Source organism: Dermacentor albipictus, chromosome 4, assembly GCF_038994185.2.
Source record: "Dermacentor albipictus isolate Rhodes 1998 colony chromosome 4, USDA_Dalb.pri_finalv2, whole genome shotgun sequence".
NCBI classification, from domain to species: Eukaryota; Metazoa; Arthropoda; class Arachnida; order Ixodida; family Ixodidae; genus Dermacentor; species Dermacentor albipictus.
The window spans coordinates 137,371,121-137,397,408 of record NC_091824.1 but is presented as its reverse complement, the minus strand read 5'-3'; the positions used below and the strand labels follow the sequence as shown (position 1 = coordinate 137,397,408).

Genomic DNA, 26,288 nt, shown 5'->3' with positions numbered 1-26,288 from the left:
TTCCAGCACCCTAAAACCAGCGTTTTATTTGGAAATTCCCTTCATTTTCGATTGAATTAGAATTGAAAGATGCTCAAACTACGATCCAGGCTCAAATTTTGTAATGAATACGCCAAACTGGCGTTGTCTAGCCTTCACCTTTGCCACCATAACAAAGCGGCCGCAGCGGTTACATTTGCTATTTACTTCTCAATCGCCCTTATAGTAGCGACAAAAGGTGCTCAGACTTTCGGCGTAGCAGTTCGTACAGAGAAACCGGAATTGTTGTCTGCTCCATTGAAACCTAACGGCACCATACCAAAGCAGAAGCAGTAGATATTGCGTTGCGATGAGCAGCATGCATTACGGCTTCTCGCACAGCGCTGTGACATCGCAGCAGCGGTTTGCTAAAGGAGACACGCTGCCAGGGACAGGGGACCCTCGTGGGCTTGGCTTTCAGCCGAGAATGATGCCGAGACGCGGATCCCGCCGTTTGGAATCCCGCCGAATATATATGCAGCGTTCGCCGGGGGAAGCAGGAGAATTCGCGAAGCACCGCGACAGCCGGTGGAAGGAGCGAGGGGAGACGGCGAGACCTGCTGGCTGAGCCCGGCGCACGGGGACTGAGCGAAGAAGAGCGGGAAAGGACTTGAGGGGAGGACAGCCAGACGGGCACTACCAGGACCAGCGGGCGCGTGCGGGCGCTTCAGGCACGTGCTATTTTTAAAGGTTCACGAGGAATCCCCCCCCCCCCCCCTCCCACCCCAACCCCCGTGCCTCTGGCTGGCGCTGGTGCATATGCGAACAGCAGGAGCAGCTATGCCCGCGGCCTAATGAAGGAAAGCGTGCCGCTGCTGCGTGTTTGCCTGGCGAGAGAGCGGGAAACACGCACCGCCGCCACCAACAGCGAGTCGAGAAATGGTGAGGTTCGTTGAGCGTGTGTCCAAGGCCGACCATTGTGTTTTCTGCCGCACAATCAGCGAAACTTTGCCAGAATAGCATAAGCCGACAATACCACGACTGTCTATGCATTTGTAACTTGCGTATGTCTGCGTATGTCGCTCGAGGGTAGTTCGTGAGCCTTACTTTCAAGGGCACATTCCTTCGAGAGTGAATGCGAGACCCAGGGGAATAGTGAAAGTATAAAGTAGATCACATGACAACAAAAGCCCATATACAAAACAAACAGCACTAACAAAAATTAATAATAACCTGGATAACTGCTACCGGAATGTAGGCGATAAGCGTTGATTTCTACTTCTTTCTCTGACAAGCAACAAATGACTATACAGCAGCAATGAAGCAAAGGCCCCTTAATGAGCCAATATAAGGCGGACATCACTAACCGTAATTAACACGGACAGCGCCACATCCATAGCTTACGAGGCCTCGGTCTAGTGCATGTCTGCAGCAAGCTAGCCCAACACAGAGATACTGCCACAACGCGATAAAACTGGAAACGAGATCGTGGTGCGATAAAGACCAGTCATTATCATTCAGTCAGAGCATCATTGAAGAGTGAATGTGCCAACTTCGTTTTCACCCAAAGGGCGATGAGTTTCTCATCGTTGCTCGTTTCGTTGTTTTCCGCTGTCTTCGACCGCAGCTGTATGACACAACAATATATGAGCGCGAAATTGCCGCGATATCAACTTACACGATCAGCGCAAACACGTACGTCGCGCGCCTCCACACGGCGGGAAGGATGAAGATAGAGGCATGCAAAGGCTTTCTCGTTTCCTCTGCCAACTCGGCAAGCGTTGGCGGAGCGAGCGCTGAGAGAACCGACACAATGTGTATAAATACTGGCAGCCCGCGCTGCCAAGACTGGCGCCGAGTCAGCCCAGCGACAGTCGCCAGCCAGCAGAGAGAGGGTAGGTCCCGCCCAGATTTTCCATGCCGAAGTTGAACTGCCTCCCGCGCGTAAATCCGTCACGCTGGCCCCGCGGACCGGCCGTTACTCGCGCGCCCGCCAGCGGGTAAACAACAGCCTCGACAAGCCATCGTCGCGAGGGACACGCCTCACTTGTCTGTTTCCATTTCTGAGCGCCTATGCCCGAAACGCACTGCGGCGAGACCCTCCACGGTCGCGGAAGGCAACTCATGCAAGAGCGACCAAACCACCACGGCCATTTGGCGCCGTAACGTGCACGGACGGCCTGTCTCGACTCGAGCGCTGGCGTCAGGCAACGCTTGGGAACGTTCGGAAGGAGTTCAAAGAGGTGCATACAACGTCTTTCTCACCTTGCTATTCACGGTCAGGATAGTACGTGGCCCTGCGCAAGGAGGCTCAACTTTCGACAGCTGGCTCACCGAAGTTACACATAGATAGCTTTCGCGTGAGGTCACGGACGCAGCTTGTCGCCGTGCTAGTAACCTGCGACGGCATCAGTGCACCATGTTGTCACGCGCACTGAGTTTTGCTTTTTTGACGGTGACAGTTTTTCACCGGATTATCACTGATAATGATATGTGGCTCGGTGCATGTCATATTGCCGCGTTCCTTGTTTACGCAGCTGCTCCACATGCTAGCACCCCAAAATGGCGCGCATACAAGTGCGTCAACGCAAGCCATCTAAACTGCGGCCCAGCGAAGGCAGGAGCTAGCGAGGGCCACCAGAGACGAAACATCATGAGTTACAGATTACGTGACTGATATTGCACTAATTATATCACAAGGATGATGCAAAAAAAGGAGATCTTCATCAAAAAAGTATCAAAGGGAAGCTCTTTAAGACAGGGCAGAATCGTTTCGTCGTTTGGATTACGTACTTTACGCGTAAACGTTCATAGAGAGAATAAAGAATGGCAGTTCAATATCCGGCACGTCATAACCACCGCCGTCTGCCGCACAAATAGCCGACTAAAATCGAGCTAATATGCCGCTTGGAAAGCGAACAAGACGGCCAGAATTCGTTCCCGCCGCAAGCACTCCCCTCGCGAGAGCCACAAAGAGATACAAAGAAGGACAGTTATTCAGTGACACTAATACAGCACTGCTTCAGTTGGAGAGCAACGAATTTAAGGGCGCAGTTCCAAGCGGGATAAGTCATAATCATGACGGCAGTTTCCGGTGAGTGCCCGAATGCGGTCTTGAGCAGCCAAGAAGAGGCACGGATCGTATAACACGTGCCGCGAAATAAAAGGGATAAATGCATCGTCGAGCAAAACGGGGAAAAAAAAAAAAGAACGAAGAGACGATGAGGGTGCACACAGCTCACAGCGGTATCGGCGCGATGGGGCTCGCAGGCGAGGTGGCGGCGTGAGAGAAATGGAGGAGAACACGAGCTCGTAAATTCATCGCGAAAAGAGCGCCGCCGCCGCCGCCGCCGCCGCCGCTACCAGTGCGCGGGCAAGGGACCGGCATCCGCCGGGGTTGTTAACGCCGCGCTTCCCGCCGTCGCCGCACTCCTCCTCTCTTCGGCGCAGGCATCGCACCCACCACGCGCACGCCTCGAGAGAGAGCTGCTGCGTACGGCGGCGGTAATCACGTAATAGAGCCGCGCTTGTTTCTAGACTCGCGACAGAAATGAAAACAGGCCCGCAGGAAACAAGGAGGGGGGAAGGGCGGACAAATACGATCCCCGGTTAACAGCGAGTAGGGGGGAGGGGGGGGGGGGCGAGGCGCCAGTTGCGAAGCGCGCCGCCGCTCTCCATACACGCAGCGGCGGCGCGTGAGCGCTCAATTCGCAGGCAGCAAGCGGCCTTTCATGTTCCGATATCGGGCAACACAAATTGCGACGCTCCGCCGCCATAAATATTAATGGCCGTCGCAAGCACGAGGCTTTGCAGGCAGCAGGCGGCGGGCATTAGGGAAGACGAGGCGCGATTCGGTGGCCGACGCATGTCCGCCGGTCCAAGCGGCGGCGCGCGGACATGAATACATGCGCAGCGCGGACCAGGTGAGGCGCCTCCTGCTTAACATTCGGCGCGGGGCAGAAAGGGGGCATGATGGAATTAGAACGGCACCGACCGGGCACGGGCGCGCTCACGTTCGACACGCCGCCGACACTGAGGGGGAGAGAGAACAGGCGAGAGGGGCGACAGCTGCGACGTGTAGCGCCAGCTACTCGGATGGGGTGGTGGTGGTACGGCAGAGCCGTTCGTGATCGTACGGGAGCTGCAACGTGCAGCGCGGTGAGCGATTGGTATTTCTGGCGGCGCCGTTTTCTCTCCTCTTTTCGTGAATACTCTCGGCAGACAGGTCTCGTTTCCCTTTTCTCCACGGTGGCGGTCAGCTGTAATTGAGTTCCGACGCGACTGAAGAGTGTCGCCGTACGTGCGCGCCGAAATGGGACAACCGCATTCGGAAACGTTTAGCGCCGCCCGGAGCGCTGCAAACCGGCGATTGCAATTTGTCATAATTAGGAGCGAAAAGGGCCCCCTCGTACACGCGCCCTGGCCCAGACCGTGCCCTTCAACTGATGAGCCGAATGCTTGATCCATACTCTCTAATTAGAGGGCCGAAAATGAAGTCCTTCTGAACAGGTGAGAGGGAAAGTTGCCGCGCGAAACGTGCAGTGGAGAGACTTGCACGTACTGCAGAGCAAAAGCCTCACAGAACACACGAGATTACGTGACCCTCTGGCGGTAGAGACGTCATGCGCTCGTAATGAGCGTACTGCAGGTTGAAAACGCTCATCATAATTTCGCTGAGGGCAGCCCGCTATGAGGATCATAATTCAAAGCCTGAATCCGTATTTGCAAGGCAGTTCGTACGATGCTGCTGTCCGCTCAAACAAGTACCGGAAAATCGTAACAGCGAGCATGTTAGAGAAAGGCAACGACACGCAACTCTTTCAAACTAAAATGTTTGCAAAATCAGTCTACGGTCATCGGCAACAAGAACTAGTTACTACGCCTTCTTACTGTCCTATCGGTAAAGAAAAAGAAAAGCTATAAAAGAATAAAACAGCACTCTCTAAGATCTGTAACAGGCCCGTTTTGACATGTGTAGATTGCAGCTAACTTCGAAGGACTTCGTTTAGGAAGAACTGGAACGAGAGAACTTGCTGTACGCATGACGCAATGTCGTTGCGTATACGGGCACACACATCGATTCCCGGCCGACGCATCGTGTAATAAGCTTTATTCAGCGCGTAGTAAGCCTATGGTGAATGAAAAGGGCGTAGCCGCGGCGCAAGCGCACAGGGGTCGCTACTGAATACACGTACGCACACGTGGAGGCCTCCACCTATGTACGGGCAATTCATACGTGCGAGTGTACGTAGGAACACGAAAACCGTTTCGTGGACCTTCAACGCCATGTGGAAAAGCAACGACGACCAAATTTTACTGTCCTAAGCAAACAAGCAACTCCACTGAACTACCTGAACAAACATGCCAATATTGCACATGCACCTATGCATGATTAGCTTCACGGCGGGTATGACAACGCTTAGTACAAATTTTGTCCATGTTCGCTTTTTCCAAGACAGCGTCCTTATCTCAAGCTCTGCGTTCTGAGAGAAAAAAAAATAAGCATGACAGTATTGCACCTTTGATTGATTTAGCCGCCACATACACGTGACAAAGCTTGCTCGTTCTGTTTCATTAGCTATATACACGATGTATTCGGAAATGTGCAAGCATTCGTTTCAATTTCGGTGAGCGCCGAAACGAACACTGCGCAGAAGGTCTAAAAAATGCATACAGCTCGCTCACGCGCGCTGAGGCAACATTCATCGAAGACTGCGAAAACAAGCGTCTCCTAAGGAAGTTGGCGATGGCGACAGAAAACCCGAACAGGCGGCAGATCCGAGAACGCAACTTGTTCTCCAAGTATGTAGGTGCGTTCTCAAACATTGAAGCGCGCGATCGAGCATCGCCTGCAGGTCGGCCGCGGGAAGCCCACACATCACGTCACTCATCCTGCCATGTGCCAATTCTTAGATCGAAAAAGAAAAAAAAAACAAGACATTACCGAAAGAAGGGCGTTACGCGGAGATACCGGCTTGAGTTATTCATAGAGTGCATGATCGAGCAGAGTCGCTGCCACCGCATGCAAGTATGCATCCGAACTCGTTGCACACGGAGTCTCGTATACATGGGTCGCCGTGCTTCGCGCAATCTGTTGCCCCACGCTCGGTCCGTCCGGCGGGAAAAAAAAAGCACCGCGCACCGAAGCCGCGCTCGTATATCTCGCGGTCTCCGAAGCGCGCGCGCCCACTTGGCCCCGTGTTTGTGCGCGCGTGTACGGCAGGCACACGCGCCCGCATGCAAACAGCGCGGCGGCGGACGCGCACGTAAATAACGGCCCTTGGATGAATAAAAAACGAGCGCTTTAGGACGGCGTAATCCGGCTGCTTTATCACCGGCAGCCGAGCGCAGGATGGAAACAGAGAGAGAAAGAAAAAGAAAGACAGCTAGCGGCATGTGCCCCCCCCCCCCCCCCCCCGCATATATAGGCGTCCCCGGAATCAAAGGGAGAGACCGCCGTAAAAAGGAGGAGGCGGCGAGGGACCAAGACGACGCGCTCCTTTGGGCACGCGCTGCTCTGGGGAGTGGAGACCTAGATAAAAAAAAAAAAAGGATTTCTAAAAGAATGCAGCACGAACACATCGGTCTGCACGCGAGCACGCTGTGCCTCTGCGCAGGAGCTTCCCCAGCGAGTGGCAAAGGTGAATACATACAAACGGACGAAAAATACCAAAAAGAGAAGAAAATAAGGACGCGCATATGCATAACACGCACAAGTAGGCAAACGACCGTGGATGCTACCGCTGCCCAGGGGCCGCTAGGGGAATGACGACGGTATACGGGAGTGCAACAAACAACCCGGCACCAATATAAACGAAGCGAAAAGGGGGGAAGCCTGACAACAAGCAAGAAGCAAGCGGAGCTGGGCAGAAGAAAGGGTGGGAAGGGAGGAAAAAGGAAAGTACAGGCTCGCAGCAGCGGAGCTTCGGCAGCAGGCTTTGACGGTCGCGTGGCACACGCGCATACGAAGGGTCCGCGCAGCGTTAGGCGCATATTCGAAGCATCTTCTCTCGCATATGTGAGTGAGTCCTCGCGACGAGCGGGAGATATCTCCCGATTAAAGTGATGGGGGTGGGTCAGAGGAAAAAAAAAATAAAGAAAGAGAGAACAGAAAACTAGGAGACGACGAAGAACCGGAGACCAAGTCTCGGAGAGCGACGAGGAAGTGTTCAGAAAACTGGAGATATATACGCTTCATGCGCAATAGCATTGCGGGCGCTACTCAGCCGGCCGGGATGCATGCATACGGCCGACAGCAGGCGCTGAGCGTTTGCTTTACGGCAGCGCAGTCCTGTCGGGCGGGAAAGCCCCTCGCCAAGAGCAATTTTTTTCCTTAAGCCAGAAAAATACATTTAAAAAAGCGAAAAAAGAACACACAATACTGAGACGTAATCAAAAAAGGGAGGACAGCGGGACTCCAAGAGTTGTTACCTCGCTCGGCGCTTCGCGGCTACACGAACACGGTCCCGGCCGATGATAGCGACTACGCGACCTTCGGGGGAGCTTGCCCGCACGGACCACCGGCGGCTTCCCTTTCGGGCCTTGCACTTTAAGGAGCACGGGGAGTGAAACAGGGTCGGCACCCGCGACCAGGCGGAGAGCTGCGCCACTAGCGCTATTTACTGCTCGCCGTGTCATCCGCGAGCCATGCGAGCCATCAATTTTTCACCAATTTGCGTCGCCCTGCCCGCCAGAGCAGCGCACCGTGTCCTCCCCCCCCCCCCCCCCCCTTCGCAATTCGCCCTTTCCTCCGGTATACTACGGGTTCCTCACCCCGCGCATTACTCTTGCGTCTTGAAGCTCCCACCATCTTCTTTTTGTCGTTGTTGCTTTCCATCACCGCTTTTATTTCGTCCCCGCCGCATCCTCACAAGCGGGATGCATGCGACGGCAGCTCTCTGCTCGCCATCCACCGTACTCCACAACGTCCCCCGGTCTCCGTGCCTCCTGCTGTTGGAAACTGCGCAGTATCCGCGGGAAAATTGTCGCCCCATCCATCCCCTACCGTCACAACCAACCACTGCAATACAGAGCAGCCAAACCAAAATATGGGCATAAAAGCCTGCCAAGGGACAGTTAACGAAACAAATGACGAAATAATGATAAATAAACGCAAGGCTGCAAAGCATAGCGAGACACATACACCTCCCTCTTCTCCTTATCTCCCACCCCCTTACGTGCGCCGCAGGTGCGTTGTGCAACAAACCACGCCGCAGCCATTTGATAAACAAAAGAAAACGTAAGCGCGTCTGCTAAGGAGCAGACGAGAATTTGCGGGACAAGAGCGGCGCCCACTTACTCTTGTTGCGGCTTCCATTTTTGCTGACGCCGAGTGGAAGCGAAGAATTGAATTATCACGCCGCTAATTTCGTGCAGTGGGTGCACAAACAGGCATGGCAGCGGTGCGCTTATACTTCCAGTTTATGGTGCGAACATTGCGATACGACCGTGCTGAATGTTCTTGCGTTCTGTTATCAGGTTCAAGGAGGCTTTCTGCCGCACTGAATGCCCGCAGTCCAAATGACTGGGATAGTGCCTGTTCTGGACAAGTCAATGTAGTAGTTAGGTTCATGAAAAACTTGGTCATTCGTTGCCGGAGTGGCAACTGAGGGAGGCTGCGAAAGAGAAGACAGCTGGCACTGCGATACTCGTCTTGTGTACGACCAGCACCGTGAGTGCGTAGTTTTGCGAGAGGGGTGAAAATAGTGGTCATTGACCGCGCAGCTACCGTTAACAATGCAGTTTCTTGCAAAAAATTTTTGGGACCCGTCCTTTACGCAAAAAGGCGAATTTAGCGAAATACAAATCGCACTTGGTCACAACGCGCGGAAAACGAGAAACATCGAGAGAAATCGTTCTCGAGAGCCGGACGAGAGCCATCCGAGCAAGACGACCACTCCACAGAGACGAGGAGGGCGGGAGCGGAGAGAGAGCCGGGCGGCTGACACGCGTTCAACGGCGCGTTCTATTCGCATCGCGCATGCAAAAGGGAGCGCCAGCAGCAGCAGCAGCATCAACCATCAGCGCCATTGTCGTGTTCGCTCCAGAGACACGGGCGGCCGCTGGGAGACACGCTCGCCGTGAGTCATGGAATGACCGGCCACTGTTGAGGCTCTCTCCCTCCTCCTCTATCGCGCAAGCCGAGAGGGAGAGAGTGACGGCAACGGCCCACCGTGTCGCCGCCGCTCCCCGTTCTCCGCTCTCGAATGCCCGTCCGGGGTCTGGCTATAGACACGCATGCACGCGGACGCCTACAGGGGCAGCGCAATGCGGGCCACGCGCGATGGACAGCGGTGTATAGTTCGCCCGGGGAACCGGCAGAGGAGAAAGGGACGCCGACTTGGGGGGCCGGAATGAATGGAGGCGTGGGAGTGAGGTGTCCAGACGCTGTTAATCAAGCCGGGTGCGCCGAAACGAACGAGGCGCGCGGTCCGGAGCGCAGGCTCCGCCGCGCTTTCAGACAGCCTCGCCTGACGCTGCAGCCAATTCCTTCACTCCTGCCACTTCTCTCTGCCAAATGGGAAACAATTCACTCGCTCCCTTTTCGTTCCCAAAGGGCGCGTGCCGTGTTGCTTCCCAGGAGAAAGAAAATATAAGCAAAGAAATACAACGACAGATAAGAAGTTCTGTCGCCTGACCTCGGCATAGATCGCATTAGGAGAAGGAAAAATGGAGGAACGCCAGGAGGGCGCAGTTACTATCACGCATCCTCATGTTCCATACCTATAAGAAAGGTTTGCTTTGAGCAAGCACATGATATTATTTACATACTCTAAATACGAAGTGTCCTTAAACGTAAAATCCACCTAAGTGCAGTGCTTCATGTGGCTGCAGAATTTTACGCAATGAGGACGGTGAAACAACCTTCTCGATTCTGTTTTCTACACTTCGAGCACAAAAGTGAGAAACCCCCCTGCGCTCCATGGAACAAAACTCATTCGTAAAAGAACGAAGAAAAAAACCCCTGAGCGAGAGCCATCGCGTTCCACCCTCTTTATCCTCTGTCGGACAAAAGGGACAGGCTCACTTTAGTGCCACCAACTTGACTGGCCGTTAAGTGGCGACCGTGCTCTGGCCTACGACTATCGCCTTGCCGTATCTATCTTTCTTTCTTCAGCCATTTCTTTTTCTCCGTCGCTGGGCTCGCACATTTAAGTACCATCTTCCGCAACAGCAAGGCGAAAAAAAAAATTAAACGCGCAAATGTAAGCAACAAGAACAAAGATAGGAACCCGTCAAAGGAAGAACACGGGCCTCGCACTTTTCAACAATGGGCATCCTCGGCCCTCTCCGCAGCCTCCTCATCAGGTCCTTCCTGGCGGGAGAAGAAGACGCCCGCCAGCGGCGGCCGCGATGACGTCGGGAGGAGGGTCGCCCTTAAGGGGAACACTGGGCGGGAAAGGAGGACGCGCCGGAGGGAGGTGGCGGAAGTCTCCCTTCTTGCCGCGTCTCCCGTTTTCTTTACGATCGCTCCGAGAGACCGCAATGGAGCAGTGGCCCGCTAAACGGCCGCGAGGATCTTCCGCTTTTACGAGCCACTGCGCGGTGGCCGCATGGCCAGCGCGTGCAAGTGTGGCACTACGAACGGAGACGGTCTTCCGCTCGAGGCGTCGCCGACGGGCGAACATGGGGCGAGCTGTCAAGGAGGACGCGGACCACGCCGCGTACACGCCAGTGGCTTGTTGCGCAGGCACTCTTTGACACATTGTCAAACCGTTCGCTGGTTGCGAGAAAATCGTGCGGAGTTATCGTATCGCGCGGAAAGGATCGAGTGAGCAGGAGGCATTTCCGGAAGGAACTGTACCGCGCGAGAGGAGACATAGGCAAATAAACGAGTAACGCAGGTTGCAGCATGACAAAACCGACCTGACTGACAAAGAGAGTTAAATGCGTAAACTATCTATTCATACAAGCAGCTCTTTATTAGCCACCAGACAGCTTCTTTTGGTAGTTCTAGCCACTAAACGGCTGTTACACATAAATTGATGCAAACTAACAAGAAGGAACTCCAGTGCACACCTGCTTCTTGTACGCGCCATACCGTTTCCAAGGTCCATATTACCAGCCGTGTCTACACGGAGAATTACACTTATGTAACGTAAGGCTGTGTGTGAAGTTGGTGCAGCGAAGTTAAAATGTCGACACTGTAATCAATAGTTACAGCAAGCGACCGAAGTATATTGCATGACGACTACAGTCTAAAAAAAGCAAGCATGAAAAGCAAGCTCGGCTCTACGGATGATAAGGAATGAATAAAATCGAGGGAAAACATGGTTCTTACAACATACGTCAGATGTGTAAGCCTGTTGGAGAACGTCCTGCAACGCGAAAAGAGAAATGACAACTGTGACAAGACGACGACACATCCTTGGCATTTTCGACACATTCACCATTAACACCAACGAAATACACTATAGACAAAGAGCAAGCTGTACTGTAAGCTTATGTTGTTGATGAGCAAATGTACTTTGGGTCATAACCTGTCACGTCTTGCACAGTGGCTGCAATTAAGAAAGCAATATAAGCTAAGAGGGTAACGTTCGTAAAATGGGAGCGCGAATGACGGAGTTCGAATTTTACGGCGCAGCTAGAAGGCCATCGAGAAAAGAAATTGCAGTGAGAAAAAAATATAAAAAAGCGAACAAAACAACTGAGGCACACGGCAGCAAGGCGCCAGTAGAGAACAGTAAGACAAGCTATATATATTAAAAAAATTCAATATCCCATTCGCAAGCGGTAAGAAAAGTATACACTCGAGTCCATAGCCCTGCAGGGCGAGGGGAGAAGCTGCCACGTCGCTTCGTAGTAAACAGCAAAAGCGAAGGGAAATACGGCCACTAAAGAGAGCGCGTCGCGCGCACGCCTCTTTCCTCTCGGCGGCTTCCTTTTTCTTCGCGTTACTTAATATTTCAGACTGCCCTCCTCCCTGCCACTCAGGTCTGTACAAACGTTGACGTGGACAAGCCTAATCATTGTTGCCAGATGATGAGTCACGCGTCCAGTCGGTCGCAGCGGCCGCCGTTTCCACCCCCTCCTCCCTCTCACCGGCCCCTCCCTCTTTCACGCACTGCTCCCGCGCAGCCAGCGTTCGCTGCGGGAGAGGGGGATTTTAACGGTCCGTTATTTTGGAAGCGCGGGAGCGTGCGACTCGCGAGAAAGAGGGGGAGGGAGGGGGGGTCCACCGAGGGAAGGTCAGCGACAGGGATTCATGTTTCCCTGTTCTTTTTACCTTATTTTTTTTCTTCTCACCGCCTCCCCTCCGCCCAGCTAACAAGGTCTCGCACGCTAATGCTGCTATTCCTGGGCGACGCTGTAGCGCTCACGTCCGAAGAGCACGGACGGAGCTAGCCTCGGTATACCGAAGCTCTTCATTTCCCTTTCTCAGCTCCCCCTCTCCCCCTCTCTGGAAGCCTAAGCGCTGAACGGCATTCGCAACAGCTGCCTGTTTCGAGCGGCTTCTCCGCAGGCTTCTGTTCTCTGGCGTTCGATTCAAAAAACAGTGTCTCTTTCCATCCCCGGGCCTTGCATCGGCACCGTCGCGCGGCTGCCAAGCCTGTCCTCTTCATTTTCACCCAAGCAGCGCCGCACTCAGCAAGCGCCACAGGGAGTTCTCCTAGCGCGAAATGTGATGGCCTGACAGAGGCACTGCATCACTAATGTCGTTGGGCGGCCGCGCCTGCAGTGCGACGGGAACGCGCCCTGATTGACGTTTACGTTTATAGGACGCACGCTTGGGCCCCTTGTACTTGCCTCGAAACTAGAGCGCGTTCTACTCCCGTGCTATTAGGCGACACACACACACACACACGCACACAAAAACGCAATGTTAAATTATCGAGACATAGCGCAATTACATTGATCACGGTAAAATAGCACTTGAATACGAAATAAACGCAAGAGGAGCGCGAGTACCTCCTTGGGGCTTCTTTGTCGTTTGGAAAAGGCGGACGCACAACTTAATCGTTCGCATATGCGCGCATACGATAGAAGTCTTACGTCGACAAGTGTATTTTTCCACACTTGTCTGAATAAAAAATAAATACATAAAAAGGTAACTCCAGTCAAACAAGGCAAACTAATAATACGAATGTAACGCAGCACAAACGTCAGGAGAGCCAACCTAGAGCTGTACGCGCAATTTACAGTTAATGCGATCAATTCTTTGAATCGTACAACTTCGGAAGGAGTACAAAGACAGTTATGAAATCTCGAGAGTAATCCAAAGCAGTTGCTAATGGTTCGGGAAATAAAACTAGCGGTTGCAGTGCTACACCGCACTGCGATCACTGCTAGTTTGCTCTACACAAAAGGACGCCGACGAACATGTCTGCACTAAAAGCGCACATTTTTCAGCTTCTTCTATCTCGATCATGGCACACGAAGGACGATAACGACCCTACATATGTTGATATTGTTTCGAAGCGGAATCAGGCGCAAATTTTCACGAGCGCATGCAGCACGAACAGTTCTAAAGGCTGAGGTTGACACGTTAAAACGCGGCGCCCAAAGCCACTAGCAGCAATGCACGCAACATTGTCGTCTCGTGTCTAGTCTGGTAGTCCTGCATGCTTTGCTTCACCTAGACGATATTTACACCCAATCACCGCAAGTTACGAGGCATAAGTTAACAAAAAGGAAGCAAACAAAACAAAACCAAGCAATGCAGCAAACAAGTCAGGCGGAGCGTATGCGCACAAAAAAGTACAAAAACACAGGTGCCAGTGAGACAATCGAAAAGCGACAGCTGTAGCATCTATACCTAAGGTAAACCAAGGACAAGCTGGATAGTTATGGCAGAACCAGCAGCAAAAGCACAGTGATATATATGTTCCGTTTGCTTCATACGCGAATGCAGGTAGGCGATACAGGGCACAGCGTGTGACGGGCTACAACATGTACACGAAGACCGCAAACGTGATGGGCAATGATCCAACGTAAAACAACAACGCCATGACCCCTGACGGGCCAGGCCGGCGTTGAGGAAGAGCGCTCGACCCCGATCCCGTCGTCATCGGTCAATTGCTTGGACACTAGCAGCGCCCGTCGGCTGCTCCCACCTCGGGATTGGCAAGCTTCCCCCCCTCCGTATCTGAGGTTCGCGAGCGTCGACATCCCCCACTCGCATCTCACCGGAGCATCTTTATGGTCCTCGTTTTCCCCCGTTACATGACAAGCCCCTCCGCTTTTCATTCTCCGAGGGGCAAAGACAAGTCGGGCTTGGACATCATTGGCCGGAAGGGGAACGCGGGCTGTGGACACAACGAATGACCGTAGAAACAAGAAACGAGCCAGACGTGGAGATGTTACACAGCGTACGGGGCCGGACGGCCAGCCGGTCGAAGCATGATCGTACACGGGTGCACGTTGCATGCATACTGAGCGGGAAAAGCGCCCAGCTTGTGTTCATGCTCGCGCTACTCTCGCATTGGCGCTGCCACGCACGAGAAAGGGGCGCCGAGGAGAGCCGACTGGAGAGGGGACGTCAGGAGGGGGGTTGCCCCGCCGTCACCGGGGTCTCGCGGCAGATAGGGCGTCGCGATATTCACGCCAGAGGCGAGCGCGCGGCGGCGGCTGCCGCTTGGAGGGCACCGGGAGAGAAGCGGCGGCCCGTTATCTAACACGAGCCATACTGGAACACCTCATGGGAGTCGTAAACGCATCAGGGGCCGACGACGAGGGCTCGCAGCGAAGCAGGCGGCGGCGGCGGGCAGGAAAGGCCACGAGCGGGGAAGGCACGAGTGGGAGAACGAAGGAGAGGGGATTAGGCTAGGGGCGAGGCCCAAGTAGTGCGAGAGACACAGCCGGCAGCGAAGCGCCCACAGCTCCCTGTAGCTCTCTCTTGCATGCGAGCGGCGGCGGCTGGCCCTCGTATAACGGCTACACGTGCGAGCTTTATTGTCCGCGTTATTATTATTTATCGGCGCGAGAGGACGCATATCCTCACAGCCTCCTTCCGTCGGCTAAAAGACCCGACGACGAGCGCTGGTGGGGCGCACGCCTTCGCTGCTGCTGCTGCTGACGGTGGCGGTGGTGGTTTGTCGGGTGCTCGCCCCATCTCCTCTCTCCGGCCGCCGCAATTGCGCTCGTGCTTTCCGCGAGCGGAAGCGGCCTACGGGCGGTTATACGCGGGGCGTTACGGGACGTTGGGCCTGCACTGGATAAGCACGCTATGGGTCCGTGGGGGATTTCGGACGCGAGGAGACAGGCGGAAGGCAGGGGGGACGACTTCCGCACTCTGCACGAGCCGCATCATTCCCCGAGCGCGATCTTTTACGCGGTCTCCGAGTGGGGACCGGTAAAGACGCGGTTCGAGGGCCCTGCCAGATAATGATGGCCGCGGGCGGGATGTCGAAAACAGGCGGCCACGAAATTCGCCGTTCCACGGCAAGAATGTTGTCCGGTTTGAATATGCAAACACGTACGGTCATCGCCCCGAACTCAAATTAAACTGGTTCCCGAGCAACCCGCTGAGTGTTTAAACAAGCATAAATTGGCAACAAAACTCAATGCGTCTTTAAACAAACCCATGCTTTTGTAACCAGTTGAAACAGAGGCGTTAAGGTGCATACGGACAGTATACGTCTTTGTGACTTCTATACTGTGACAAGAGCCCTAGTATCAACGCATGGTGATCCCATGATACCACAGAAAGGCGCGCGCTCCACTGAGCCATACACAGGTATTATCTGGCAATCTCACTGCAGGCACTGCCATTAACGAGAAGTTTTCTTAATTTCACGTCCGATGGCTTATCGACCTGCCGACAAAAAGACACATCTCTCCTTAGAAATAAAGCGTGCTCCAATCAGAGACACCGTTATGCCGACGTCACCAAGTATATTTTCATTTATTCTAGCGAAATTGAAATTCGCACCACCGCTGAAATTCGCACGACGCACGGCGTTCCGCAGCACGTTATTTCCTGATCGACGAAATGGATACACGGCATCCTGTCGTGTATCCGTACAAGCCGTTTGTACACAATTTAAAAGTGTAGAAGTCTTACTGGCAGGCACGGCAGCGAGACTTAAGCGAACAGAATAAACTCCTGCTAACTCAACGCGGAGCATAGACGGATGAAGTGGCGGCATCTCCGGAAGGTGCAGCCCGCCGACACGGCAGGAATAAAGGCGGCCTCCGCGCTTCGCAAACAGGGCGATCTCTCCGTTCGTCGAGGAGGGAGGCGCCAACGCAGGAATCGCGATCATGCAGCAGCGGCGGCAGACGAAGGGGAGAAAAACATATTTGCACATGTATTCCGCATATATGAGCACACCGAGCTCTCCATCTCCGCCACTAGGGAGCGCGCGCGCGGCAGAAAAGAAATGCGTTCGCTCGGAGGAGTGTGAAGAAGACAACACCTCCGGGACGCCCACATCAGCCTTGGAAAGCGACGGATGCGCCGAGGAAGAAACGAGAGAGAGAGAGAGAGCCTCAGGACCACCGGCGTCTGCGGAACGAGGCGAAAGCGCTGCGCAAGCGGCGTTTGCGAAACGCACGCGCACGCGCGCGCACGCTCCATCTCTCGCCCGCATTATACACGTCGCGGCATTCAGGCGGGCTCGAAAATGAGCACCCGGGGCCCGAATGGGCTCTGGGACGCGTCGCGGCCAACGCGGGTGCTCCATCATTACCAGACAAATTGAGACGCGCCCCGTTCGCGCGTCTCAGTCAAGTAGTTCGGCTGGAGGGGGGGACGCCGCGAAGGTTTCGCAAAACGCGAGCCCGTTTCTGCGCGCCGGAGGCTGGCGAGTAGCGCGGCGTATAGGGGGCGCCCGTGACGCGGCACCTGACCGATGGGCGCATGCGAGGGATGCACTCGAGTATACGGGCCACGAAGTGAGCGGGTGGACGCTCCAAGATGCCTTCCTCACGGCCGCACAGAATCTCCTCCCGCTTTCCCATGAGAAGAGGTCGGGGAAGGCGACGCTTCGAAGAGATGCTTATAGAAAGAGAAAACTGCCTGTATCGCATAGCTGAAATGAGTAGCCGATATATAATGCCAACATCACCGTCACATACTTAGAGAGAGAGAGAGAGAGAGTGCCTAGATATAAACAATCAAACTGCTTGCACGTAACCTTGTATCCCAAGAACGTTAAAAAAGAAAGTAGTTCTATAACTAACTTTGGTGGAGGCCGCCGCTAACGCTATTGCTAGAATTATGGTAAGCGGCTCAAAGATCGCAGTTAATAATTTCGCAAAAAGACGCATCTCGCCAGAGGCGCTCAAAATTCTAAATATTAACTGCGACCATCATCGCAGGACGATCCAAATTATTTGGACGCTCGCGCAAACCTCTCTCCCCGGCAACGAGGTGGTTCGCGGCGTATCTCGAGGCATTACTCGCCGAGCAAGTGAGCCAACCCAGCCGGGAACGAGAGGAGACGGCATGGTCAGCTACAAAAAAATCACCGATCACTATCGGCTGGGAAGGGCCCGGTATACTCAAGTTCATTCCGAGCTAACCAAGAAACAAGCGGTGGCCTAGCGCCTCTTGCAAACAGACATGTACCTTAACCCAGTGGCCTGCAGCAGGTTCTATCCGGGGCAATACAATGAGCAATGTAAATTTTATATGGGTAGGGCCCATTTGCCAAATATTATATGGGCATGCTCCAAGGCGGCTCCTTTCGAGGGCAGCCAAATTCAAAACCGGCAGCCGTGGGAGACCCTGCTGCTCAGCTCAGACCAGCGAGACCATGTCTGGGCCGTCCAGCTAGCTGAAGCAGCCGCTGAGACACAGGGGATCTTGGCCGTCTGCTAGGCGGAGGGAGGCTGCGTCCACCCTGTTGATTACGGGCATCAATAAACATAGACTCTATCTCTCTCTCTCTCTCTGTATGTGTGTGTATATATATATATATACATATATATCAACGTTACTGATGCTGGAACTTCGCAAGCGAGACACCAGCGACTGGCACAAGCTGTCTTCCTACACTTAATTGTTCTGTTTCTAATGACAGGGAGACATAGAGAGAAAGCCAATATAAAAGATCTCGAAGAAAATTGGGAGACCAAGAGCCCTTTTGAACATAAATATGATTTAGAGTGAACACATGCTCAGATGTAGTGTGTGCACATTAGGACAACAACGTATGTAGGGCGCGCTTACCGTGCTGATGTAAAGAAAAAAAAAACTTTCTCTTATTTCTTTCTGCTAAAATATAGACAGCCGCGAAAAAAGCGAGCTCACAACAGGACGCTAGTGCACATGTCTCCCTTCGCATATTTAGCAAAAGCGTCTACCTGATCGAAAAATAAGGATGTAGGGTCAGGATAGAAACAAAATCAAAGCCCAAGTGCCATACATCCTGTGTGGAAGATGTAGGCACTTTTTTTTTCTCCCGATCGTAATTACGTTGGCTCGCCCAGTTTCCTTCTTTCCCTCATACCTCCGTCACTAAAGTGAACTACAGAAAGAAATGCGGGGAACTCTTCATGGTGATCAAGTCCTGTTAATAAACAAATAAATAAAGGATAGAGCTTATGAAATATCAGCACAAAGAAAATTAGAAGATGCAGAAGGAGGCCGGGCCAGGGCCGCAGTACGACGCCATCACAAGGTTTTTGTAGTGAAAGCGAGGCTTATTTTGTGTGCTTAATGGAACAATAAAAGCGAGGAACCACGAGCGCATCTAATCAACGATGCCAGCCAGTTATCAGCTTGCGCGAGCGCCTTCCAGCACGTCTCTGGCTAAAACAATAAACCACGCGAAAGAAACGCCCACTGGCTTAGACACGTAATTCGCGTCTGCGCCGTAATAACATCACACACCTAACCTACATTATCAGGTTTTGCACAGGTGCAACTAAACTAACCTTTCAACTTAACTCGCAACGAGCGTATCAGAAGCTTGCTAAACCCACCACAGCTACTCCCAAATGCCGTTCGACTAGACTAACCAACACCAAAGCTTCCAAGAAAGCAGCGACCACTTAAAGCCGTACCAGAAAGCGCATATATATATATATATATATATATATATATATATATATATATATATATATATATATATATATATATATATATATATATATATATATATATATATATATATATATTCCAGAACGAAGGGCCGGACCACAGCCACCGTTACAAGAGCATCGTGTGAGCAGAGAAAATGAAGACAAAAGAGGCCCACAAGAGGGTGCAGAGACAGCAGCCGTGGTGAGAAGAAGAAACAGCCGAAGCAGCAGCAGCATCTGCGCGGGGCCCGTGCAGTCGATCGGCACAGTATCAACAAGGGCTGGCGGCATGCGCCCGACGGCCACTCCGCTGGACACGCGGCGCGGACACACGAGCAGCGTCGGATCCATACATGTATAAATTGGGGCCGCACTTACATCCCTAATGTCCCTCTCTCGCCGAGAGCGCGTGCGTCTGGCCCCGCTACCCAGCTGACCCCCGGGGTTACCGAGAAGACGCCGGGAGGAGGCGGCGAGCGGCCGCATCGACCGGCCGTGGTCATCGCTGCCCCAGGCGAGGAAGGAAGCAAGGAAGTGACGGGGAGAAGGAAAAAAAAGGATAGGAGAATAAAAAGAAAAGAAGGCCATAGCTCCCGCGAACACACCGCGGCTGTTGTCGCGAGGGCCAGTTTGTGTCTGCCACCCGTGTATAGCCATTCTGGACGGCTGAGATCTTTCTTCTATTCAGCGTGCAGACAGAGCGCCGTGCTTGCTCGCTGGCTCCGAAACCGTACACCGCCGAGATCAGGTGCGGCGAAGCATATATACACAGACGAACAAGCGCACCTACAGGCCTGATTCGGCCGGAGAGAGGCAAAAAAGAGACGCGGAGCCGGGGCCTCTCCTAGTGTATTATATACACGGAGGAATGACCAAAGGTGGACAGCAACGGCCACTCGCTCACCTCTCGGCTGGCCGGGCCGCGTCCTATTAATTTAACAGAGACTGAGCAGGCGTCGACCCACCTGCGACGCGGCGCCGCGTTTGTCAAGGAGGGTATACGCTAAAGGCAAGCTAAGCGACGACCGAAGGAAGCGCGCGGGATAGAACCTGGCACTCGTGCAAGCGGCGTGCAGGAAGATGCTGTGTCCATGTTACCTGTCCGGGAAACCGCTCCAGTGTAGGACTCCCGTGTATCTGTATAGTCACACAAAACGAAACACACATAAGAAAACAAACCTACCCGGCAGAGAGAGCTCGAAAATTGGTTTCGGGTAGTCAGAGATGGAACACCAGTTCGCTAAAAAAAAAAAGGCCTACCAGAGAGGCAATCACTTGCTGATAACCGCGCAGTTTGCTTTCGAATATAGGGCGGGAGAGAGGTATTTCCAGAACAAAAGCGAAAATGGAACGAATCGATTTGGAATAATACGGTCAATCACTTTCAGAATATAAAATATTTTTCTATATCAAAAGGCTGCACAGCGGCAGAGGTATGTAGTCTTCCGTGAGCTGCACAGTTTGTTAAAAGTACGCACAGAAGCATGAACTAAACATTTCATTCGAAATCAAGGGAAGAGCTTGCTAAGAATATGTTCGTAGCGCAAGTTCATGGAGAATAATAAAGAATAGTCGTACATGCACTGAAATTTGAAAGACGGTTTGCGACTACGTGCACGTGTTGCAATGCACGCACCGTTGTAAGTTAGCGTTCTGTCTCGACTATTCTTCTTCCCCCCCCCCCCCTACTTGTGTTACGAACATCTTCTTACTAATGCCCTACCAACAAACCCAAATTGCCACGACGGGAGGAGGACGGGAGAAGCGTGAGAGGGACCCTCGTAACCCGACAATAGCCACAAAGGGCACGCTGGATATTCCACAGTCAAGCACCAAGAACTCTGCGAGAAAGACGCGTCCCGCCTACGAAATCTCCGAAGGCAGACGATGCTGCTCTCGGTCGCCGCGGTATATTCGGGGGGGCTCACGCAGCAGCAAGCGAGCAAGCAAGCAAGCATCCTGGCGCACACGACCACGCGAAACTGTCGCTGCGCGCCGAGCAAATCTCGCCTGGATTTGCAGGATGCACGAATCGGGCGCGAAAGCAAGAGAGCGTCCGCGCACCCCCTTCCCTCACCGCAGAAGCGGCGGCCCTCGAGAGGAGCCGAGCAGCGAGCGGGCGGCGACGACAGGCGCGTAAATCCTCGGCACCAAGCAGCCAGCTCTTGCCATCCCGCATTGTACACACACGCACACCGGGCATACGCAAGCGGTGCTCGCGCGCGCGCCCGCCGCCGCCGCCAGTCTCGTCGGAGGCATTGAGCAAACAGGAGCAGCGAGGACGGGAGAGTCTGCTCTCCAAGAATGCTTGAGCTACCCGGGACACTCCTTCCTCCTCCGCACGCGCGCTCAAAGCCTCTCGGTCCTGTCGGGCCCGAAATAAATGACCGTTTTAAGCCTGCTCGCAAGGAGACGACGGCGTCGGCGGCCGTGTTTTGCCTACTTGGGAGAAGGAGGAACGCGGTATTCTTGCGCCGTTCGAGGGCAAAGCAGACAGCGAGCGCTGGTGGCAAACAAGGACGTGAGGGCCCCCCCTTCTTTTTGACCGGAGCCCATGGCTTTTTTTTTCGGTTTCTTTTTTTCGTTCTCTAAGCGGCACGGAGAACACGTGTTGGAAGCGGGACACGTATCAGAGGAACACGGCAGGGTCTATTCGTCTTTCTTAAAGAGACAAGAGCCCAAAACAATGGCCCGAGCCCGGAGAGAATTCCGAGCGCAGTTGCTGTCGATCGGCCACCACCACCGCCGCCGCCAACAACGCCGGCTAAAGACGCTCAGTGAACGCGCCGCGTGTGTGTACGTGTGTGTCTGTGTGAATACAAGCAGCCAGGATATCGCGTGGAAGCTCTTTAGTCCACCGACCAGCAGAAGCATCTCAACGGCTCGACAGACAGTGCGTGTGCTGCAAGTTTAAGCGAAGCCTGCCACTGTTGCTATGTTTCGTGCAATTTCGAATGTCGTTTGTATTTTTCGATCCATTTTGCCCCTTCAACTTCATGTGCTTAGGTGCTTCACGCAGCGTGGCGGATGTAACATTAAGCACAGTTCTCCCGTGTGTCAAGACATTCTCCTTTTTAGAGTGCATTACAGGAAAGTTGATACAGCGAGAGCCTTTGCTGAGCTTTGTCCACGTGTGTTCGGAAAGAGATGAAACTGTCACAAAGTATCGAAATGCATCCAACGCAGTACAAAAGTGAATTGCCACAAAAGAGCTTCCTACTAACTCCAAGAAAGCGAGAGATACGTACCGAACAGGGGCGACACCCAAGTACGAAACCGAAACGGGGAACACAGTGGGACCGCCTCGAAGTAACTTCTGCTGTCCTTGTAAGTTTGGCACGCAAAAATTACACAACGTGCCTGAATCATTTCCATCAGCGAGAAAACAGCGGCGCACCCGTCTGCGCGTCATTCAAAACCAACTCCGTCATCCAAAACGATCCAGCGATGGGGACGTTGGATGAAACGAAGCTTGAAGATTCCCATGCAAAAGCAAAACAGCGAAAAAAAGGGGGATCGAACATAAATGAAACAGGGCAGAAATAAGAAATAACGATTGTGCAGAGTGCGTCGCCTTCGCAGTTATCAGCTAGCGTTCATTTCTTTCCAGCACTGTCCATGTGGAGACGCTGACAACCCATGGGGCATAGTGTTAAGATGGGCATTCTCCCAGATCTGGGCTACACACGCAGATATATCAAGTTCACGTGTGTAAGCAAGCACCAACTGAGCTCTTCAACTAGAGGAGAGCTTTTAAGAGGGGCCTCGGACCTTGGTGAAAAGCAGCCGTCTCCTCGGACAAGAGGACATCCACGCGCACTCAGCGCGCAAACAATCCCGCCGTGACAGGTCCATAACAGGGCTGCATAGTACCCATCCGACAGAGAGCCCTCAAAGCATTCTTATAGAAGTGGGCAACTCAAAGGAAGACGCTGACAAGCGTAAACCACATTGTACAAAGTAAAATACGTGAAATAATTTTGTTCGCTGATAAGCAGCACGTAACAACAAGAATGACATAGAACTGTCAGGGCCACCAAGATATTTCACCATGATACGGATAAATAATAATGCTCGATGCTGCGACACCCCAGCCAACTTCTACAGTGTTTGTAAATATTATAGGAATGACAAAGACGACACACTATATAGATATTTTTCAATTAGATATATTAGGTAATTCAACAAATTTAATTAAAATTAGTAGTGGTAGGAACGACCGGCACTTCAGTGCACGAATGACGCAAACTATTACTTTGCTTCGGTCACGAAGGCTGCTTCTCCTGTAGCAGGATTGTAGTGCGTGAAGCACGCTTTACAGGTACTAAAAAGGAAACTGCTACAGCGGTTGGGACGTATTATTTTTCAAGAGGCAGCAAAATGATGTTACGGAACAGGACGACAGATATCAGAAAGAAAAAGAAGCAATATAATTCGCCCTTAAACGAAACAGCGATCACAACCACATGCAAGTCAACCAATTAGCTTAGTGAGTATCTACGAGCGTATACCCGACAACGCAACATCTTGACACTGAAAAGCGCGGCTGCTTGACAGGTGCACTGCAGCAGTTGCCCCCAGTCAAAGATGATATTAAATAAAGCCGCTAATTTCTGCGTTGACGCTCAACACAGTTCTCATTGAGCGCCTTTTGCTGTGCAGCTGGCTACAGATCTGGCTGCATCAAACACTGTACGTAACAAAGAGGGAAAAAAGAAAACATTATTTCGGTTTCTGATAAAGCTCAGTATTTACGCCCTCAATGGAACTGCAAGGAAAGAGGTACTCCCCTCCCCCCCCCCCCCCCTCGCCCCCTGGAGACATTAATAATTTGCTGAGCGCACTGCTACGGCGCAGGTAACGAACATACATATTCCCAATATCTCCCTAACTTATGTCTTAAAGGAAAATAAAAGAAAAACAAAATAACTGTAGATTCCGGGCGATTCCGCCTGCCTTTAAATCATTTGCTGCAGCAGCAGCATTCTCTAACAGCGGAGACCATTAGTAGAGACGGGTGCCTGTATAAAGCCTCTCCTGACAGCCCCGTTTAGCTGCAGCTTTGCAAGACACCACATCATGTTCTTACTCTTACAGAAAGTTGGATTCTAAATACGCACGCTCACAGGAAGTACGGGAAGCCAGCGAACCATGCGCCAAAGCGGGGAGGGACATAGTGGACGACTTGCTCTGCGCAGAAGGAAAATCGCCGCAAGTCAGCGATCTCTCGACAGGGCTCTGGAACGGCAGGAAGCCGCGGCCTCCGCGCATCCAAGTGCGCGCGATTGCGGCAGGGAGAGCGAGCCAGACAGCTCACCAGAGGGCAGACGATACACCGGGAGGACGAGGCACCGGAACGTGCGCCACACAATCGCGCTCCATCGCGAAGGGGAGACGTCGTTACGGGGAAAAGTTGCGCCCCGCCATTCAGGTTTAGTCGGCGGAGGGGACCGCGGCGTACACAAAGCGACCTATGCGGCGTCCGGCTTCACCGGATTACTCAAGCCGGCGACGAACCCATGCGCAGCAGCGGTGAATAACGCTTTTGGCCATGCAGGGCGGCCGCAGCCGTCGACGTGACCACCCCGGAGATTTTCAAGTTTAACGAGCGGGCGGGGCTGGGCTGCGGCAACGCAAGCACTGAAGAGAAGCGAAGCACACACGCCGCAACGCAAGGTCAAATTTTGTGTAAGCGCAATAGCACAAGCTTGGGGAATGGATGGGAACACGGCAGAGGATTGTGTCCGGCGCTTGGCTGAAGGGGGCAGAAATGTTGTTTGAAGGCGGTGCTGCAAAAAAGATAGCATAAAAAAAAAATTGCTGAATAACTAGGAAGCTATTCTTGAGCCAAAGTTTCGAGCAGCAATAACAAAAGAAAAAGAACAAAGTTTATTAGGCACAGCCACGTAGGAGACGACTGCACACCAGCTTTAATTTTTGTGATATAAATAACTTATGTCACGCCCTGTTAAGAATACTAATTTTTAAAGGACCTCGTACCACCGAATGAAGCACACGATTTGCCAGTAAGGATCCCCTACGTAGGAACGCAGCTCGCTGCATGCAGTATTTCGTCATTCGTCACCATTTAAATGAGACAAAACGTGAAAACGATCGTTCCCAAATACTCAGCTCAAGCTAAAATGGAAAGCGTCATAAAGACGGTCATCGAGACGTTCCAGCTGCCAAGGATGACGTTGCGACAAGCGCATCCCACAGTACAGAGGGAACCGACACAAAACGAATAAAACGCAGACGCATATGCAGGCATCTAACAAAAGGCAGTGTACACGGAGGAACTACCAAGTGCTCGAAATCGCTAAATTACCAAAAGAAAAGAAGCGAACGCGTTTCTCGAAAACGACGCTTCATCTCTCCCCTGTAAATAGGCAGCCTCACCACGCGCGAACCATTCCAGTCCGCCCGGAGAGTGCCGATTCCGAGAACGCGTGAATAATGCCGTCGTTTTCCCGCTAATACACATCTCCGAGCATCTCTCGCAACAGCCGAAACCGACAGTTCAGGCCGGGTGTATACATCAAAATTTCGAACCGCTGTCAGCAGGCAGCCCACCCTGTTTGTATGTCTGATGGTCCCCTTGAAAACAATTCGGAAGCAACATATACCGAAGGGCAGCTTCACGAGTGGAACGCCAGTCACAGTGAGTTGAAATGAGGCGGAATGAAAATAAAAATACTATAGATAGAGGGGCGGGAGTGTTCGGCAACGACTTGCGACAATAGGCGGCTGCGAGGGGAAAGGCTAAGCTTTGATCGTTTCACCGACACAGGCACACGCTCTCAACGCTAGAAACACATTCCTCACCAGTAGCAGGACTAGGAATGCTTCCGTACGCCTCTCCAGAGCGTCTGGGACGCGTGCCGCTTATGTGCGGCCTGTCCAGTCATCTTGGATATTCTATTCTTTCTCTCTGTCTTCGCACACAACAGAGGTAGCGCCTCCACCCTCCCTCGGTTTCTCCCTGAACCAGCAGAAGGCGGGGGGGGGGGGGGGGGGGCAGGGGAGCGGGGATGCAAGAACAGATCGTCTACGGGCGCGACGGCGGCTTCCTGCCAGCGCGGTCGCTATTACAGCTGTGCATGTCGCTCCCGCGCCCCCCTCGCATTTGCGAGCTCCGCATGAACCATCCGGCTCCACGAAGGGGACTGCAGCGCGACAGGACCGACACTGCCTGTCGCGCAGGCAAGAAAACCAACGAGCCACCCCCCTTCCCCCACTTGCTCCCTCCCTCACACTGAGTTCTCTCTTGGCCATCCCCTCAACCTCCTCTGGCAGGCACACCCCTCCTCGTCAACGGCGGGTTTCGCCTCTGCGCGATCGGTAATCAATATCGATTG

The 26,288-nt window shown here is 53.0% G+C and overlaps 1 protein-coding gene across 11 annotated transcripts in view; it reads right to left on the bottom strand.

The window, feature by feature from the left end:
• Positions 1-26,288, bottom strand: part of LOC139059338 (POU domain protein 2-like) — a 582,494-nt gene that overhangs the window by 98,667 nt on the left and 457,539 nt on the right. The window contains exon 2 of one of the 11 annotated variants that reach the window (XM_070537618.1): positions 11,240-11,276. The exons of 9 other annotated variants lie outside the window; for them this stretch is intronic. The gene's annotated coding sequence lies outside the window, so the exon portion shown is untranslated. Of the gene's footprint in view, positions 1-5,902; positions 5,985-11,239; positions 11,277-26,288 lie in introns of those variants that run through there. One more of the 11 variants, XM_070537620.1, reaches the window with a different exon arrangement.